The sequence below is a fragment of the Oenanthe melanoleuca genome, chromosome 2 (assembly GCF_029582105.1).
Source record: "Oenanthe melanoleuca isolate GR-GAL-2019-014 chromosome 2, OMel1.0, whole genome shotgun sequence".
Lineage (NCBI taxonomy): Eukaryota > Metazoa > Chordata > Aves > Passeriformes > Muscicapidae > Oenanthe > Oenanthe melanoleuca.
Window position 1 is genome coordinate 144,442,485 of NC_079335.1, and position 17,569 is coordinate 144,460,053.

Here is a 17,569-nt window from a genome sequence, read left to right on the forward strand (position 1 = left end):
GGAGTAGTGGCTTCCAAGTGAAGAAGTTTTTTATCACAAGGGTCTTGAGGGACTGGCACAGGTTCCTCAGAAAGGTGGGGGATGCCCCATTCCTGTAAATATTTGAGGTCTGCTTGGATGGGGCTCTGAGCAACCTGATCCCATTGGAGATGTCCCTGCTCCTTGCAGGGGGGCTGGACTAGATGGCCTTTGGAGGTCCCTTGCAACCCAAACTGTTCTACAACTCTGTGACTCGAGGACTCTATGGTTCTATGATCTATGACTCTGTGATTCCACAATTCTGTGATTCCATTGCTCTGATTCCATGATTCTATGATTCCACTGCAGCATGATTCTATGATTTCATGATTCCATCATTCCATGATTCTATAATTCTATGTTTCCATGACTGTGATTCTATGATTCCATGATTCCATGATTCCATGATTCTATAATTATAGGTTGCCATGACTGTGATTCCATGACTCTATGACTCTATGACTCTATGATTCCATGATTCCATGATTCTATGACTCTGATTCCATTATTCCATTATTCTATGATTCCATGATTCCATGATTCCATTATTCCATTATTCCATGATTCCATGACTTTATGATTCCATGACTCTGATTCCATTATTCCATGATTCCATGACTCTATGATTCCACAACTCTGTGATGCTCTGACTCTATGATTCTGACTTTAAGACTCTCTGATTCCAAGTCTCCAGCCCCCACAGGCTGCTCCCACCCTGATACCTGCTCTGCTCATCCCTACACAGTCCTCAAGACAAGAAATTCAAGAGTGTTGTCTTACAGACCACCCAGGAAATAACTGGCAGTGCAAGATCAGGATTTGGGCCCCCAGCTCCATCTTCCAGCCCCAGGCTTATACCACGAAACTGAAAAAAAAAACAAAAACCCTAAAACCAAAAACATCTGCAAACCACACAGTCTCCTGCTTAAAGATTTGAAGAGATTAAATTATGTTAAACTCTTAATCCTTCAGCCTTTCCTAAAGCCCAGCTCCACTTAAAATCAGAAATACAAAGACCTTAACATTGGGCTGTAAGAAAAACAAACTACAGCGATCGTTTATTTTAACCCACAAAACTGCAAGAACAAGTAATTACCCTAAACCTACAGCATTCTTGGGAAGAGAGCTGTATATAAAATAGGTTCCTTATGACTTTTTGGGCTAGCTTTGTAAATTTCCTTTTGGAATTTCTGACATGGAAAGGAAAAGGAGTTTTTAAACTGTATCTGTGAGAAGATGGTATGATTTTCAATTTCCAGAGTAGAAGCGTGAAAATAAAAACTTCTATGTGAGCTGATAAAGCTTTAACTTTGCATATCTATCTTGATTCTCTCTGGGAGTACATCCATAAAATCCTTACAGCTGGGGAAGGATAGGCCTTTAAATTAAAATGCTGAAAAAAATCCTTAGTGAAGGAGAGAGTACAGCCTCTTTAATCATTGAATTTTGTTTATTGCAACAGATTATGGAACTGAGAGGAAAAGAATTTGAGAAATAATTATGGTTTAAAGATGTAACAGGACAGCCATTATGAAAAACACAGGAGTTTGCTGTTTGCAGGGGAAGCTGCCTTAAAATTGTTGTCCTCATGTTTTCAGAGATGAGAACTCAGCCCCATGAAATGTGATGGAGCTCACTGCAGGAGCAGAGGCAAGGAGGGATTTGTGAAACGTGAGGGGACAGTTTGTTAGTTTGTTCCAGTGTTTTTATGGAGCCAGACTGTTTTAGGACCTTAGCCGAGGCACCAGTCCAATCAACATCCTGAAAAAACCTAAATTCTCCTGTTGAGGGAACAAAATCTGCTGGGGCTCAAGTGATGAGCCATGGAGTGGGAAGGCAACTTCTCCTCTTGTTTGCACCAGCAAAAGTCAGGAACAGCTCCCTTGATGTTTTGAAGGCTTCCTCCTGAAACAAAGGATCAGCCATGGACTGTGGTGGTGCTTTCAGCTTTATGGGAATGTTTTAAAATATGTGCTTTATTGTACTGCAGCAGAGCATCTCAGAAAAGGCCATGGCTGAAAAGAATAATTTTAATAATAGGGAAAAGAATCTGAGTTTGAGTCAACAAAAAGACAGCCTGCATTGGGACTGTCAAGGCAAAAAGACTATTCAGACTTTTTCCTCACTCACAACTGAAATAAAGGGGGAGTTGCTCAGGTGGAAGTGGGACTAAATCATTGTAAGAAACCATCAGGCCTGAGATTTCATTCCTCCCAGCCTCAAAACCCACTGCCTCCCACGGGCTAGATTGTGCTTGTATAAGACTTTCCTTCTTGGCTTTTTGTGGTGATTTATGTTTCCTTGCAGTGTGTTACTTAGCCATAAGTTATACCTTTGTGCTGTAGCACATCCCCTGGTAAGCAACTAGACACAGCAGCAACATATTTTTTTTTTGTCTGTAGTGACTGGAATAAGGGTTTTCTCCATATTTCCTAGAATTTATTGGGGTCTGATAAAAGGAAGATTTCCAAGTCCTCATCCTCAGTGGGAAACAGGAAATTCCTGGTCCTGGGAATAAGGACTCCTCAGTACATCTCTGGGTATTAGAGGAACCCACCTACTGTACTCCAGAATGAACCTTAGGAATAAAAAAGGAAATATTCAGTGTTTTTATTGACACATTACACCATGGAACTTCACACTTGATTGTTGCAGTTGTTCATCACCAAGGTCTCCACACCACATCCTGACTCTTCAGGATCCAGCAGCTGAGTTCACAGTGCAAGGAGTAAAGGAGAGTTACAGAATCACAGAATGGTTTGGGTTGGAAGGGACCTTAAAGATCATCTCATTCCACTCCCCTGCCATGGCAGGGACACCTTCCACTGTCCCAGGGTGATTCAAGCCCTGTCCAGCCTGACCTTGGATAATTCCAGGGGTCCAGGGGCAGCCACAGCTTCTCTGGAAACCTGTGCCAGAGCTCCCCACTCTCACTGGGAAGAATTTATTCCTAATATCCAGCCTAAATCTCCCCTCTTTCAGTGTAAAGTCTTTAGCCTTTGTGCTATCCCTACGTTGATCTGGGTTGAAGGAGTGTCTGGGGGTTGCCTTTCCCAAAGCCTGCTCAGAGCAAGGCTGTAGCCATGGACAGCTCTGAGTGACTCTGAATGGCTCAGGGCCTTAGCACTGACAAGGGTGCCTGTGATTCCCACACTTTGCTATTTTTTTTTTTTTGTTTAAATCATCTGAGGATTAAGAAATATCTTATCTTTTAATTAAGAACCAGTTTCGTTTCAGATTGCGGCATAATTTAATTTATTCAGAACGTTCCTCAAGTTAATTGACACCAACCCATACACAATGGCACTTTCTGTCTTGGTGCATTTCCCAGTCTCCACCACTCTGTGGGCTGTGCAGCCCAGATAGCACAGATACATGAAAGAGGAGACCAGTGGTGCCTTGAGGCTGCTTCTTGCACCCTGAAGTCACTTTGACTTCAAAGGGATTGGATGTGCTGCTGCAAGCTGAGGTGCTTCACATAAGGACACCTGGAGTCAGTGGGGAGGGAAGAACATCCCCATGTTGGTTCATGGCCCATCTAGCTCTGGTCCTGTGTCCACCAAGGGTTCAAGAGCCAAGGAAGTGAGCAGAGGATCAAGAGCTGGGAGGAGAGTGTGAGAGTAGGGAAAACACCCAGAGCTGTTGAGCACTGGGCTCTGGGCTCACCTTGGACCTTGGATTTCCAGAAGTGCTGTCCCTCCATTTTACAGACCTCCAGGAATTCCTCTCCCATGAGTTGGCTGAACATTGTTTTCTACTTGTAAATGTTTTGCACTCACTCTGTGATCAAAATGTGCAGCACGAGCTGCAGGGGAAAGGATATTGAGGAATTTTATTGGATGTGGGAGCTGAGGTCTGTGCAGAGTTAAATCTGCCAGCACAGGCAAGCAGGTCATTCCCTTTCACTGAAAAACACTGAGCAGAAATAGCTGCAGAAATCAATGAGGGCAGAAACCAACACTGAGCAGCTCGGGAAGGTGAGGACCCAGGAGAGAACACAAACTCTCAAGGGTTCAGGTGGTGTGAGCCCAGATTTATGCTGGCAGCAGGGAGATCACAAAGATGGTCATGGAGTCAGATCTCACTTTTCAACAGGAGCTGGATGATTTCATCCTGTCCTAATCAAGATCCCACCAATGTGAAGGGAGTGACCTGGTGATGTCCTGGCACAGGTTCCCAGGGAAGCTGTGGAACATCCCTGGAAGGGTCCAAGGCCAGGCTGGATGGGGCTTGGAGCACCCTGGGATAGTGGGAGGTGTCCCTGCCCATGGCACAGGGCTGGAATGATCTTTAAGGTCCCTTCCACCCCAAGCCATGCTGATAAAATGCCTGGGTCCCTTCCCTTTTGCATGTTAGCAACAGTAGGTTCAATTCAGGTTTAAGCTCCAGATTTGGCATCATGCATGGGGGGGCCCCACACACAAACAGAGATCTCTTATTGCTGTGATACCCTGGAGTGTCTCTCCTGATCTCCCCCCAAAGCTCCAGGATGCTGGAGATGTTCTGCAGCCCTGGCACTGAGCTGACAGGGACATTGCAGGTCCCTGGTGGCATCTCCACTGCACCCCTGTGCCTGAGCAGCAAAATCAAAACTCCAGGGCTGGGGAGAGGATTCTGATCTCACCACTCTGGTGGCTGCTGGTTGCTTTGAATCCTCTGCCTAACCCAGGTGTGAGCAAAAAGTGCCTGGAGTGAACTCCTTTCTTCACCACAACCTTGTGAAAGGAATCACACCCACTCCCTATGGGATGCACACAGGTTATGGGATGTTGCAGTGGCTCCAGCTGTGCACCTTCAACATCTGTCTCTTCATACATTTGTCTATCTCACCTGTTTTTTTTTTTTTTGTATGACTTCACACATCAAGACAGAGTGATGAGGGGATGCTGTGGTGAGTCTAAGCACACTGGTTTTAACCCAAAAAACTTCTTAATTATTTCTATTAATATTTAATATTTTGTATTAATTTATATTAGTTTTAAAATTAATTATTAATACTTTTTATTAATTTTTAACCCCAAAGCAAATGGACAGGCCTTGGTGGGGATGAGGATCTCTTTAAGTGCTGGTATCATTTTATATGAGCTCTAAGTGCTTTGACAGCCTGATTTAAACCATTAACACCATTAAGTATTTAATTAAGAAAGTGAATAATTAACTATATATGTTCATACAATAGTAGTCATGATAATACTCTTGCTAATGAGCAATAATTAAGGATGGGCTGTATTTGGAGAGGCAGCAACAGGACTGACACCAGTGGGATCAGGAATGTTCTCTGGGAATGGGCACTGAGCAGTCCTGGCTGAGGAGGGAACAGGGAAATATTCCTGACACTGCATCCAGCCTTGCTTTACCCTCCTTACCTCAGCATCACCTTCAAGGGCTGTGGATTTGTGTGGGGTCCTGGTTTGGGCAGAGCTTTGCTGGGAGCAGGAGGTGGAACTGGAATATTCCAGAGCTCCTGCACCTTCTGCTGTTATCAGCTGGGTCTGGCTCCCTTTTCCCCCATCCTTCACCAAGCCCAAACACACATCTGTGCTCCCCACAGCAGAGATTAGAGAAACTAAACAAGAAACACTCAGAACCCACTGCTGGGCACCTTGTGTCAGGCACTGCAATAACATATGAATAATAAAAATAACAATAAAAAGATGCCAGTATAATAATAAAAGGATGCCAGCTCCTTCCCCAAGTGCAGGAGTGGTGAGTCTGGTTGTCACCAGTCACTTATTGCTGCTTTGTGTGTGTGCTAACACAAGCTGCTCCTCTCTGAGCTGAGGGCTATAAATAAGAATTAAATAATGGTAGCTGCAGTAGGGAAGATGATGGCAGTGTTATTGTGATAGATATCCATGCTGGACCCTCTGTGGGCTGTGGGATGAAATGTGAGCTTTCTACACAGTTGGGAACAGCCCAGAGAGCGTTTGGAAAATTCCGGGGGAAAGAGTGATTTGATTTTTGGCCTTCTTCAGGGAGGAAACTCACAGGACATATTTTCCTGGCTGTGGGAGTAGCCTGTGAGAGGGGTAACATGTTCTCCATAAGTATGTCCCCGTCTCACTTTGCATCCTCAGGAATGCAAGGTTAGCAGGAAAATGCAGCTGGGAATCTGTAATGAAAAATTCTGCCGACTCTTCAAAGAGCATCTCTGATCTCTTTCACAGGCACACTCAGCTTCCAGAGAAATGCTGCTGATGTGAGGGGCTTCAGCCCTGAGAGCTGCAGGACCACACCAAGTGGAGGAGAAGTGCTGGCCCTGGGGGAAGAGGCTGTTGGGAGGGGGAAAATGTGGAGCTGTGGGGTGCCAGTGGATCTGTCACGGTATTTTGGGGTGCTGCACCTGAGTGACAGTCATCCCTGCCCCATCCATCCATCCATCCATCCATCCATCCATCCATCCATCCATCCATCCACCCATCCATCCATCCCTGAAACCCCATCCCCAGAGGCCCTCAATGACTTGTGCTGTGCTTTTTCACCTCTGCAGCTCTGTTCTCTTCAATTCCTCTGAAGTTTCCTCCCTCTCCCATTATCCAGTGGCCAAGGTCGCTGCTCAGAACATCAAGGATGGGAGAGGAGAAGGCAGGAACTGGCAAGATAAAGTGTTTCCAAGACTTCCTCCTCCTTCCTGCTCCCTGCTCAGAGCCTCTGTGTTAAATCAGCAGAGGGTTTTTGCCTCTTCTCCTTTCCCCAGAGGCTGTCCCAGGACTGATCTGCTCTAGGAGTCAGAAACCTTCCTGTAACCACTCAGCCTCGTGGACTCACTTTCAGCTCTTTTGCCCTCAATTTTTCTCTGGCTGATCTTTCATGTTTCCCCCTGAGATAAATGTGCAGACAGCAGCTGCATCCCATCCCAGCTCCCATTCCAGTAGACTAAGCAAGCTTGGGGAGCTCTTCTTGTGGGGCAGAAGGTTCATGGATCAAAGGCTTTGCTTTCACTTGCACCAGGCAATTTTCCCCAAGAGCAGATTTGTCTTGATATTATTGACATAGCTCAGGACAGGGGAAAATAATGGAATGTCCTTAGTCCCAGTGATGCCAGCCACATACACAGAAATGGTGGGGTTTTTTTAAAAATTAATTGAAAAGGAACATCCATCATGGCATCAAGGCTTGTGGAAAAAAAAAATAACTTGTGTGTTCTTTTTTCTCTTGCATGAGCAATCCCATTTGTGGACCAGTGCTGAGAGAGCTGCTGGAGGATGAGAGCTTTCAAAAGTTAATTGATTAGAGGAAAATCCCACCTCTTTAATAGTTATTCAGACTCATTTCATATTTTGCAGCTATTACATAGTTATAAAGTAGCTGATAGAAAAGCCCCTGCATTACAGATGGGAAAACTATTTCTCATGAAAAGATCAAAGTCCCAGTTTCCATATTTGAGCACCTTTATCAATAAATCACATTCCAGGATAAGAAATTTCAGTGTCAGCTTTCTGCTTCCAGACCAACAAGACTCTTGAATGACTACTCAAAAAGCAGAGAGTTTAATTTTAATTAATTTTCAATTGTTTTTAAAATTAAGTGCAATAAGGATATTGACAATTAATATTCTGTTCAGCTCTGCCATTTAACCAATCTTTTCAAGGAGATAACCCCTGGCTCAGGATCAGCTGTGGATGGTCAGTCTTAGGAGCATTTCTTCACTAAATAGGAGCTTATTTCACTGAGAGGTTTTGCTCCTGTGGTGACAATCCATCACTGCTCACAGGACTGGTGCTGTCAGTAAAACCTTATTTACTGCTCCTCTGACCAAATAAAAGCTTTCCAAATGGGCAAGAGCACACATGTCTCTAGAGAAAATGAGAGACCTTGGCTTCTGGGAGCAGCTCAGCCAACCCTCCCAAAGGCTGAAAGTTTTTACAGGCTTGTGCTACTGCACAAAATAAATCCAGCCCACAGAACCCTTGATCTGCCAACAGCACCAACAAAGTGCCAGCACAGTGGGACTCAGTGATCTCAGAGGACTTTTCCAACCTCAGTGATACTGGGATTCTAGAAAGTCAGTGGAAACCATGCAAGGGTGATCTCTGGAAGGAGAGCATGAGGAAATTTCTTGATCTCCAAGACACGTGGAGGGAGAGATTTTTGAGTTCAGCTGGGTAAGGGGCTGCAAAGTGACAATTCCATTTCTCATGATTTTGTCTGGAGTCTCAGCCTGCCATGCCATGGTGGGGAGTCCACAACAAGTCCCTGGGAATTTCACCTTTGACTTTCATGAAGATCTCATTTTTTTTCCCCTTATATTACAAAACTCCAGTCACAAATCTATGAGGGTGTGAGAATCACAGGTTTCCATTTTCAGCTGAAAGGCTCTAAATGTGACTTTTAGACCTGCAAGCACAGATGGAACTAAGAAGAAGTCACAATTACTAATTTAATATCTCAGACTGAAGACTGGCCCTTGCTGAGGAGCAGCCCTTGAATTTTGTCTGCTCGAGGCCAGCAAAGCTGCAGAGGGAAGTTAATTTTTAACCTCCCTGTGGAGTGTTCTGAAGGTCAGGAGATGTGAGGTGGTTCCAGCCACCTATCTGCATGTCTGTGATATAAATGCTTGTACTGAGAGAGGGTCACAACCCACCCCTGGCTCTCTGGTGCCATTTGAGGTGGCCCAGGATGTCCCACCAGGGCAGGATGGCACATATCTTCTGCAGGTCCTAGGCCAGGATTGTCAGCCCCCTGTCCTGAATTCTCTGGAGCTTTTCAATACCACTGGCTGCTTATGTTGGGGACTGAATTATTCTTCCAAGTCAGGGTGAATCTGTTCAGCCTGCAGCTGAAGGGACAGTGCTCTGTCCTGTGTCTTGCTGTGCCCATCCAGCCTCTCAGCATTGGGTAAGAACAAGGAAGCAGTCACCTGCTGCTAAGGAATCTCTGGATCCTGCCTCCTGGGTTAATAACTCACTGTGTGTGAGCAGTGAAGAGATGTGAGAAGGGAAATGAGGAGCTCAGCACTGGCCTTGGGGCTCTGGGAGCCATATGGGGATGGTCCCTCACAGAGTGTGGGCATTTCACCTCAAGTGCTGCCATCTCACACATCAAGAGCTGCACCCTCACCCTCCTGTGCTCTCCAGGGGGAATTTGGAGAGTCCTCACTACCTTTACAGCCTCAGCAAGGAGGGCAGCTGGAGGGGAAGGGAAAGCAGATGGGGCTGAGCACTGCCCTAGGTTACAATGCAAAGGTGTGCCCAAAAGGATGGATTCTATCACCATCTGTTAAAAACCAGGGTCAATGTTCTTTATCTTTCCCACAGCCCATCCTCCCTCCAGGAGATATCTCCTGTTAATGGCCATTGAGTCCCAGGGCATGACTGATAAAATTCCATCATCCCACTGGGAGATGCTCCAGCCAGGGGAGGAGCCAAGCCTTTCCTACCCAGATAAAAACTGACATTTGGAACACCAAGGCAGCCCTTACCCACTGGTTTCCAGAGGACAAGAGCTACCAGACCTTCCTACAGGATCACTGCTTCAACAAGACCCCTTCATCTGGACTGCTGCCACCACCCTGACCAGCAGGGTGTCAGGTTGTATCGACTCTGTCACTGGTTTTCTTTTGTACAATTCATGTATTTTATTTTTCTCTCTTTTTTTTTTTTTTTTTTTTTCCTCCTAATTAATTGTATTTCTGACTTGGAGTCTCTCACTGGTTTTGCTTTCAAACCAGTACAAGCACAGGGACAAAGGAGCTCCAGCTCACCCAAACACACCTGTGGATCTGCAGCAGGGCTGGCTGATACAGCTGCTGTCCCTCCCAACCTGGAGAGCTTGGACTGTGGGGGCAAAGCTCCTCTCACCACTCAGGCCATGAGATGTGAGATGAAAAAAGGGAGTTAAACCCTCCATCCTTTGCAAGATCTGATCATCCTTTTCAATTGCCTGAACAGCTGTGAAACTTCTCATCCCTTCTCCATCACATTGTCCTGCTCATAATTATTTCAGCAAATCAACTTCTTCTCTTCTCCTTTTTCTCCTGCAAGTTCCAAACTACCCCAACCCCACTCTGTGACAAACCTGCCTGAAATCACAGCTGCTTCTGCATCCCTCATGCCCGGCCTGCCTGTTTTTATTGAGTGTTCTCTGCCAGACACATGCATGTATATACAAATACACAAATGTATATTTTTATGAGCCTCTATTTTCCTCCCAGCGCTATTTTCTTTCCACTGTCTTGGTTTTGCTCCCTCTCTGGCCTCACAGGGCCATTTGTCACTCTTTGGATGTTTTTTCCTTTATCAAGATGTTTTCTCCTGGAATGCTTCCCGCCAACGCAGGCTGCCTGGCCCATTAACTTCCAGAGTTCAGCTGACAGCCTGGACTCCAAGGCCCATTGCCTTGTGATACTGACTGCTCCTGAGATGCAGGAATTAGCTGGTAAAATGACCCAGTCACATGCACAATAGGAAGAAAAAATACACTTTCAGGGTACAATAAGATAATAAATTTTGCAGCTGCGCTCGGATCCTTTTTTCTCTCTCTCCCTCCTGCTTTTCACTCCTTCCTCTTGTGTGATAATCTGATAAATGGCTGTGGAAGTTTGACTGTTTCTTAGCTGGAGCTTTATCGAAGCATTTGCTGCTGCAGACAAATTGTGTTAAATTTCTCACAAACACACCAAAGCCTCCAATCCATTGTCATTCAGGGAGATCGATCAGGCTTGTGCCCACACCACTGACAGCAGAAAGACCTCTGAAATCTTTGTTTAAGCACTCAACTGGTGCCACGAATTATCTGTATTTAAATTAGCAAGCCTGCATTTGAGGATTCATTATGCTTCCCTGCTAATTGGGTCTTGCTAATGATCATTAAGCCCAACGTCCCCACCATCTTGTTAGCTGACAATTTAAAGGGATCGTAAAAGGCAGCCAGCAGGGAGGCTGCACAATTCCAGAGGTTGCTAATGGCTCTGGAGCTGGTTCAGCTCTGAGCTGGGGGTTGGATGCCAGCTCAACGTGTGTGTGTGTGTGCCACAGAAATAATTGCTGTGGCAGACACCGTGCAGGGCATGCAGTGATGGCTGCTGAGTGCTGTGGAGCTGGGGAATGCTGCTGGGGATGCTCCAGGGTCCTTGGCAGTGGGCTGTGAAGGCTCCCTGGACTGAGGGGGTTCAGGCTAAGAGGCCTTGGTCAAGGGGATCTTTGTGGTTTTCCACCACCCAGCTCACCACAAAGTGAATTATTTGTCTCCTCTGTCTTGCTATTGAAGTGCACAGTGGGGTTTGTGGGCCCACACTTCATGAGAGCAGGTGATGGATGGTCCTGTCTCCTCTGGGGATGCATTTTCCTACAGCTAAGGCAGCCCTGGGGGAATCCCACCTTCCATGGCCATCTTATGGCTACTGTGGGTCACTGCCCCCTGCTCAGCATCTTCTCAAGGTGAATTTCTGCCTGTGTTTTTCCACAGCAGGGCTGAGGGCTGCAACATGCACCCACCTTTGTAAGGGGAGAAGACAGGCTTGGTTTGAACAAGAGCAATTAGAATTTTGAGGAATGCTACAAAACAGGCTGGATTTGAAAAACAGCAATTAGAATTTTGAGCAATGGTAAAAAAACAGGCTGGGTTTGAACGAGAGCAATTTGAATTTTGAGCAGTGGCAGCTCCATGTAAGTGCAGCCATGGGGATCTGACTGGGATTATCTCCTGGGATTATCTCCTGGGTACCCACAGACCTGGGCCCAGCCTCCTCCAGGTGGCCAGTCCTGACAGCTGATGCTGTGGGAGAGCCAAGGGGTGAGGAAGGGGAACCACGGAGGTGGTTAAAGCTCCACCCCGATGATTTAGTGATAATTACATATTGAAAAGCAGAAGGAGCGGCTGTTTGCATAGCAACTGCAATATAACTGCAGAGTAATCACAGCTCTGCCTCAGAGGGATTGCTGGCCCTGTGGAAAGCTCCTGTCCTGCCTCTGCCTCTGCTCCAGTGTGTATCCCCACATGGGAAAAGGGGAGTCAGCAGAGGGATGGACAAACACCTCAGGGTGTTCAGAAATAGCTGAGCTGCACAAGGAGGGGTGCTGGAAGGATCCATGAACCCAGCTGGAGAACAAGTCCTGGGTTGTGGAAGGTCCCCCAGGAGAGGGCTGGGAAAAGGAGGAGGTGAAGGTGCCTGGTGTAGGGCAGAGCACACACCAGCTGTTCTGCCAGAAGGGGCAGACAGTCCTCAGAAACAGCTAGTGTGGGTATGTGTGGTTTCTCTTTTTTTGTTTGGGATCCCATGTGGCTGGAAAGCCAAAGAACCAGGGCAGGAATGTCATAGAACCATAGAATGTTTGGGGTTGGGAGGGACCCTTAAAGGACATCCCTCTGCCATAAGCAAGGACATCTTCAACCAGACCAGAGAATATGGACTGAAAACCAATCCCAGATGGGCCAAGGCACACTTCAGATTCTTTAGGAATAGGTACTTGAGCCTGAAGAAACAGTGGTACCCATTGAGCAAAACCCACAGACCAGGCTGAGATGGAGCTGTAATTATTAATTCCCACAGAACTTTCTGTGGATGAGTTTAGTTCCATGGCCTGCTTAGAGCCAAATAACCACATATGGATTCTCTCAAAAAAAAGTAATGCATCTTTCTTTCTTTCTGCCAAATGAGTGACCAGTCAACCTGAAAGTGTCCCACATATTCCTAAGCTTTTCTTGGGGTCTCAACACAGAATAAAGTGCCAAGGCACTGAAACAACAGCCTCCCCTTGACCTAAAGAGGGTCCCAAAAAGCTGAATATCCTCCTCTGTCAATCCTGAGCTGAATCTTTACCACCTTGGGGAATTCACAACTGGTATTAGGTGACAAATCTCAAGAGGTTTTAGGTGTCACTGCATTAATAAAGCAAAAATGAGAAGCACTGCAGGCTTGCAGGCCTCTCAGGGGACCAGAGATGTCCCCACAGTGGGTCTGGGGAGAAGCCACATGGGAAGCTGGTGGACAAGGGGGACATCTCCAAGCACAATATATTTGGGGACAGTTGGTTGAGGCACTAGATTGTGCAGGCTGTAGTCCTGGCTGTAATTTATCACAGATGTGGGAAATAGGGCAGATGAATCATGCCCTCAAAGTGTCTGATTCTGCTGACTACAAAGGGAGCTTGGGGTGACCAGCTCTGCTGGAAACATCTGCATTGTGGATACTTGAAATCAGGTGAGAGAAATGCCACATCTCCCTCTGCTCCATCCCTGTTTCTTACCTGGAACAGTCACTTCTCAATAAAAGGCCATCCCAGGCTCCAGGGCTTCCTGATCCTTCACTGAGCTGCTTAAATAAATGACAGTGGTCAGCTGAGTAGGAATTCCTGCAGACTTGTTTGCAAAGTCAAAGTCAGTTTTGAAGCAAGGCTGTTTTACTCTAGTGCAGTGGACGAGAATTCAGCAGAAATCAGAGCTGAATGAAAGGTTTTTAGTGCAGCCAACAGGAAGATGAGTGATTCAACTGCCCCACTCTTCCCAGCCTTTCTTATTCTCAGATTAAATTCAAACCATTGTATTCCACCCCAACAGTCTGCACTTCCCACAAGTTCTTGTGCTGACTTACACATATTTCACTCATGAGAATTATTGTGGGGGTAATGGGAGGAATTTGGGTTCTTCTCTCTCCTCCACCCCAAATAATCCAGTCCTGGGCCTTCCCATCATCTGAAGGCCTTCCATCAAAGTGAGCCCCAGGCCAAGTGTTGATAAAATGATGTTTAAATATCATCAAATTAAACCCCAGGCAGACTGGTGATAGAAATATGCTTAAATGTCATCATTCGGTTTCATTGTTACCAACCTGCTGGGAGTTGCAGCATCTCTCACACTGAAGGAGACATCAATGAATTAGTTTCCTATGACTCCTACGTGGCTCAGACTTTATCTTGAAACCAATTAAATTAGTGGTGGATAGCACATTGGGTTTTGTTGGGTTTTTGGTTGGTTTGGGTTTTTTCCCCAGAGATGGGAGGGGTTTGAAGAAGCAAAGAGGAGAAACTGGAGATAAAGCAGCAGCCAAGGCTGGTCTGAGCAGGCAGGGCTGTGATGGACAGACCTGTGCAGCAGGCAATGGGCTGGGGCCACGGCAGAGCATCTGTCAGGTGATAACTCAGTCATTTCCAATCTGTGCTGCAGGCAGCCCAGGGGCCCCAGCCAACACTCCCAGCTCTCCAGGCCTTGTCTCCAGGCCTTGTCTCCAGGCCTTAACCCCATCTCCTTTACATCCCACTGAAGGAGGCTCCTCTGCTGCTCTTCTGCAGCACAGCAGTGACATCCAGGGGCCACTGCATTTGCTGTGATCAGCCTGCTGATATCCAAGAGCACCTCAGCCAAAAACCCACTGAAGGTGCTTGGGAAGGTCCCCATCAACATCCACAACTTTTGGTCCATCTGTTTTCCTCCATGGTTTTTAGCAGTTAGCAAAAGAAATGCTCTTGTGCCTGGTTGTTGTCATCTTTTTGGGTGAGTAATCTAATAAAAATCTCACTGTGCCAGCTTCTGTTCAGCACATGAAGTGACCTTGTGTGCTGTGATTCACCCAGATCTGCCCCAAACCATGACCTAGAGCAGTAACAGGAGGTCCACCCACATCTCTGGGTCCATAGTGGCATAGCCTCAAGCTTTTGCACCAAAACCCAGCCATTCTACTCCTCCAAAGCTGGGGTCAGCCAATTACCAAGCCAAAGGCCACCTTGATGAGAGAGCAGCTGGCATGAAAAACCTGCCAGCCTTTGCTGGATGCTAGGAGGTCATCTGGACTTTGTGGGGGAAACCTGACCTCTGCACAGCTGGTTCAGATCTCTCCCTTGGATTTAATCTGAATCTCCCAGACTCCATCTCATTACGACTTTCCTTGATGCCATTTCCAGGGTTTATACCTGTGCAGATGTTGATAACCTGCAGTAAAGTCACTCCATTTTTTACTTGGATATGTTTTTCTCTCTAAAGTAGGCTTCCAATGCCTAAAATCACTCTGGCAGGAGTCTTTGCTGTTTCCTTAAGATCTTTTTTTGGACATGTGAACATCAGGACTAGACATAACTTTTCAGAAATGGTCTCACTAATGCTGTTTACAGAGATAATATCAGTTCAGCACTCCCACTTCATATTTGCCGTCTGCTCAGCCAAGGATTACTCCAACCTTCTTGGCTAAGGCATTGCTGGGAGTTCAAACACCAGCAATTGTCTACCAGGACCATTCCAGTTGGTTCTGAGTCACTGATTTCCAGGATGCATCCCCCCCTACACACATCCCCTAAGGTGTGACCTCTTCATTGCTCCAAAATCTCCTTTTCCTGTGGCCACAACAAAATTAATTTTCGGTAGGTCCCACTTCAGCCAGAAGCACCTGCCTGCACAACCAGGCTGTGCCCATGGCTACTTGCCACCAATCTTGTTTTCATCTTCTCTGCAAATTTAATCTGCTCTTTGGGGTTTTTTTTTTTTTTGCCATTCACAAATCAGAGGGTGCTGCTCTGTGGTGGTGATCAGATCATTCTCCAGCTATTTGCTCCTTGCTTTTTCTTCCTCCCACTTTGTCTCAGCTTTACTTCCCCTCCCATGCTTTTACTCCTTTTTGCTGGCTTCAGTTGGTTCTGGTTTTGTTTTCTGAAGGTGGCTTGTTGGGCTCAAATCACTGGGCACGATGGCAGATGTTTGGGTTTGAGGGGAGGTGTAATGAGAGGGGATCACACTGAGAACAAGCCCTGCATGTCTCTGCTCTGCCTAGACCAGATGTGCACCATGTGGCCCAACACAACAGTCATCAGGCATTGAAATTGAGAATATGAAAATATTCCTCAGAAAAGAAGTGCATAAAGCTACCAGAGGCAGCTCACCAAAAATCTCTTATTCTCAGCAAAAAAAAAGAGCTTTCCCATGGCCCAGTAACTGTTTTGATAACCCTTTCACTGGTGTAACAGAATACTAATAAATAGGTAGCAAAAGAAATATTTTTCTCCAGGCTTAACCACAGCAAACCAAGCATCTTCTTCATTTTTACTTTTCTCCCTTTTTTTTGGGCTTTCCTGGGCTGGGTGGGGCAGGCTGGAGAGATGGACTAAATGTTTACATTAAAGAACAAGTGGAGATTTTGCATTTGTATATTTAATTCCTAGTTGAGGTATACTGGGCAGGGAGAGAAGGAACTGGGTGGAGGGAAGGAATTAAATTATCTTTGTAAATAATAGGTGTTATGTACCCAGCTTGAGTGGAAACAGGTGACAAGAAACCTCCCACTGGAGCCATGTTAATGCACAAGCAGAAGCTGGGCTTTAGGGTTTTCTTATGCAAAAGCTGTTTGCATTGCTCAGTTTCAGCCACTGAGAGAGCTGCCTTGGTAGAGGATGCAGTCATGGAATCATAGAATGGTTTGGGTTGGAAGAGACCTTAAAGACCATCCAATTTCAACCCTGTTCCATGGGCAGGGACACCTTTCACTCTCCCAGGCTGCTCCAGCCTGGTCTTGAGCACTTCCAGAGATGGAGCAACCACAGCTTCTCTTGTCAACCTGTGCCAGGGCCTCACTTCTCTTTTAGCAAAGAATTTCTTCTTAATGTCTAATCTAAGTCTGCCTTCCTGCAGCTTCAGGTTACTCCCCCTTCTCCAAAGTCCCTCTCCAGCTCTCTTGTAGCCTTCCTGGGCTTTGGAAGGTGCTCTAAGGTGTCCCAGGAGCCTTCCCTTCCCCAGGCTGAACACCCCCAGCTCTCTCAGCCTGTCTAGGATAGAATTTCATCATCTTTTCATGGCTGCAAACCCCTGCCTGCCTGTGCACGTGGCTCTGTTCCCCACTGCAGCTGGAGAGCTGAGGCAGGGCAGGTCCAGCCCCAGGTCCTGCAGACAGCCCATGGCAGAGGAGATGGATGCTCAGAAGCTGCTGCTGCCCCATCCTCCCTCCTTCCCTGCCTGACCCTGCAGCAGGGCATGGCAGGGCAGAGATGCTGAGGATCATCTCCTGACTGCAGACTGAACCAAACATTTCAAAGGACTATTCTTCTGTTTCAAAGCATATCTCCTTTGGATCTCTTATGGAAAGCACAAAAAGCTTTTCAAAATAGCCAGCATGATTATTCATGACTACTCATTTGCAGCAGCGCTTGTTTTCCATGGCAGCACCGATGAGCTCACCTGAATAAAGATTCTGGGGGGAGAATGGATGGCTGGAGGCTTTGCCCAAGCCAAGATGTGGGCTGGCACGGTCCTCTGCACCAGGCAAAGACCAGAGAGCTCATTCCCATCCCCTTCCTGGTGCTGGTCCAGCTGCTGTGCCCTCACACAGCTGTGCTGAGCCCCTGGCACTGGGAACTCATCCCTGCTCGCTTTATTTACCAGTATCCAATGGAGGAAGGGCTTGGGGGCACACTGGGATTTCCAGGGAAGCTCTTGATGGATGGGCACACCTGATGGAGGGCGATGGTTCCTGCCAGAAGAACCTGCAGCCGTGAGCCCAGGGCTGTGTGAGGAGGATGTGGCAGTGCAGGGGAGGCAGCCCAGCTCACCAGTAAAGCCCAGCCTAGCTCAGGATGATTTCCCAGCAGGCAGAATATCCCCTCCCCTCCTCCTCACCCCTGGCCTCCATGTGCTC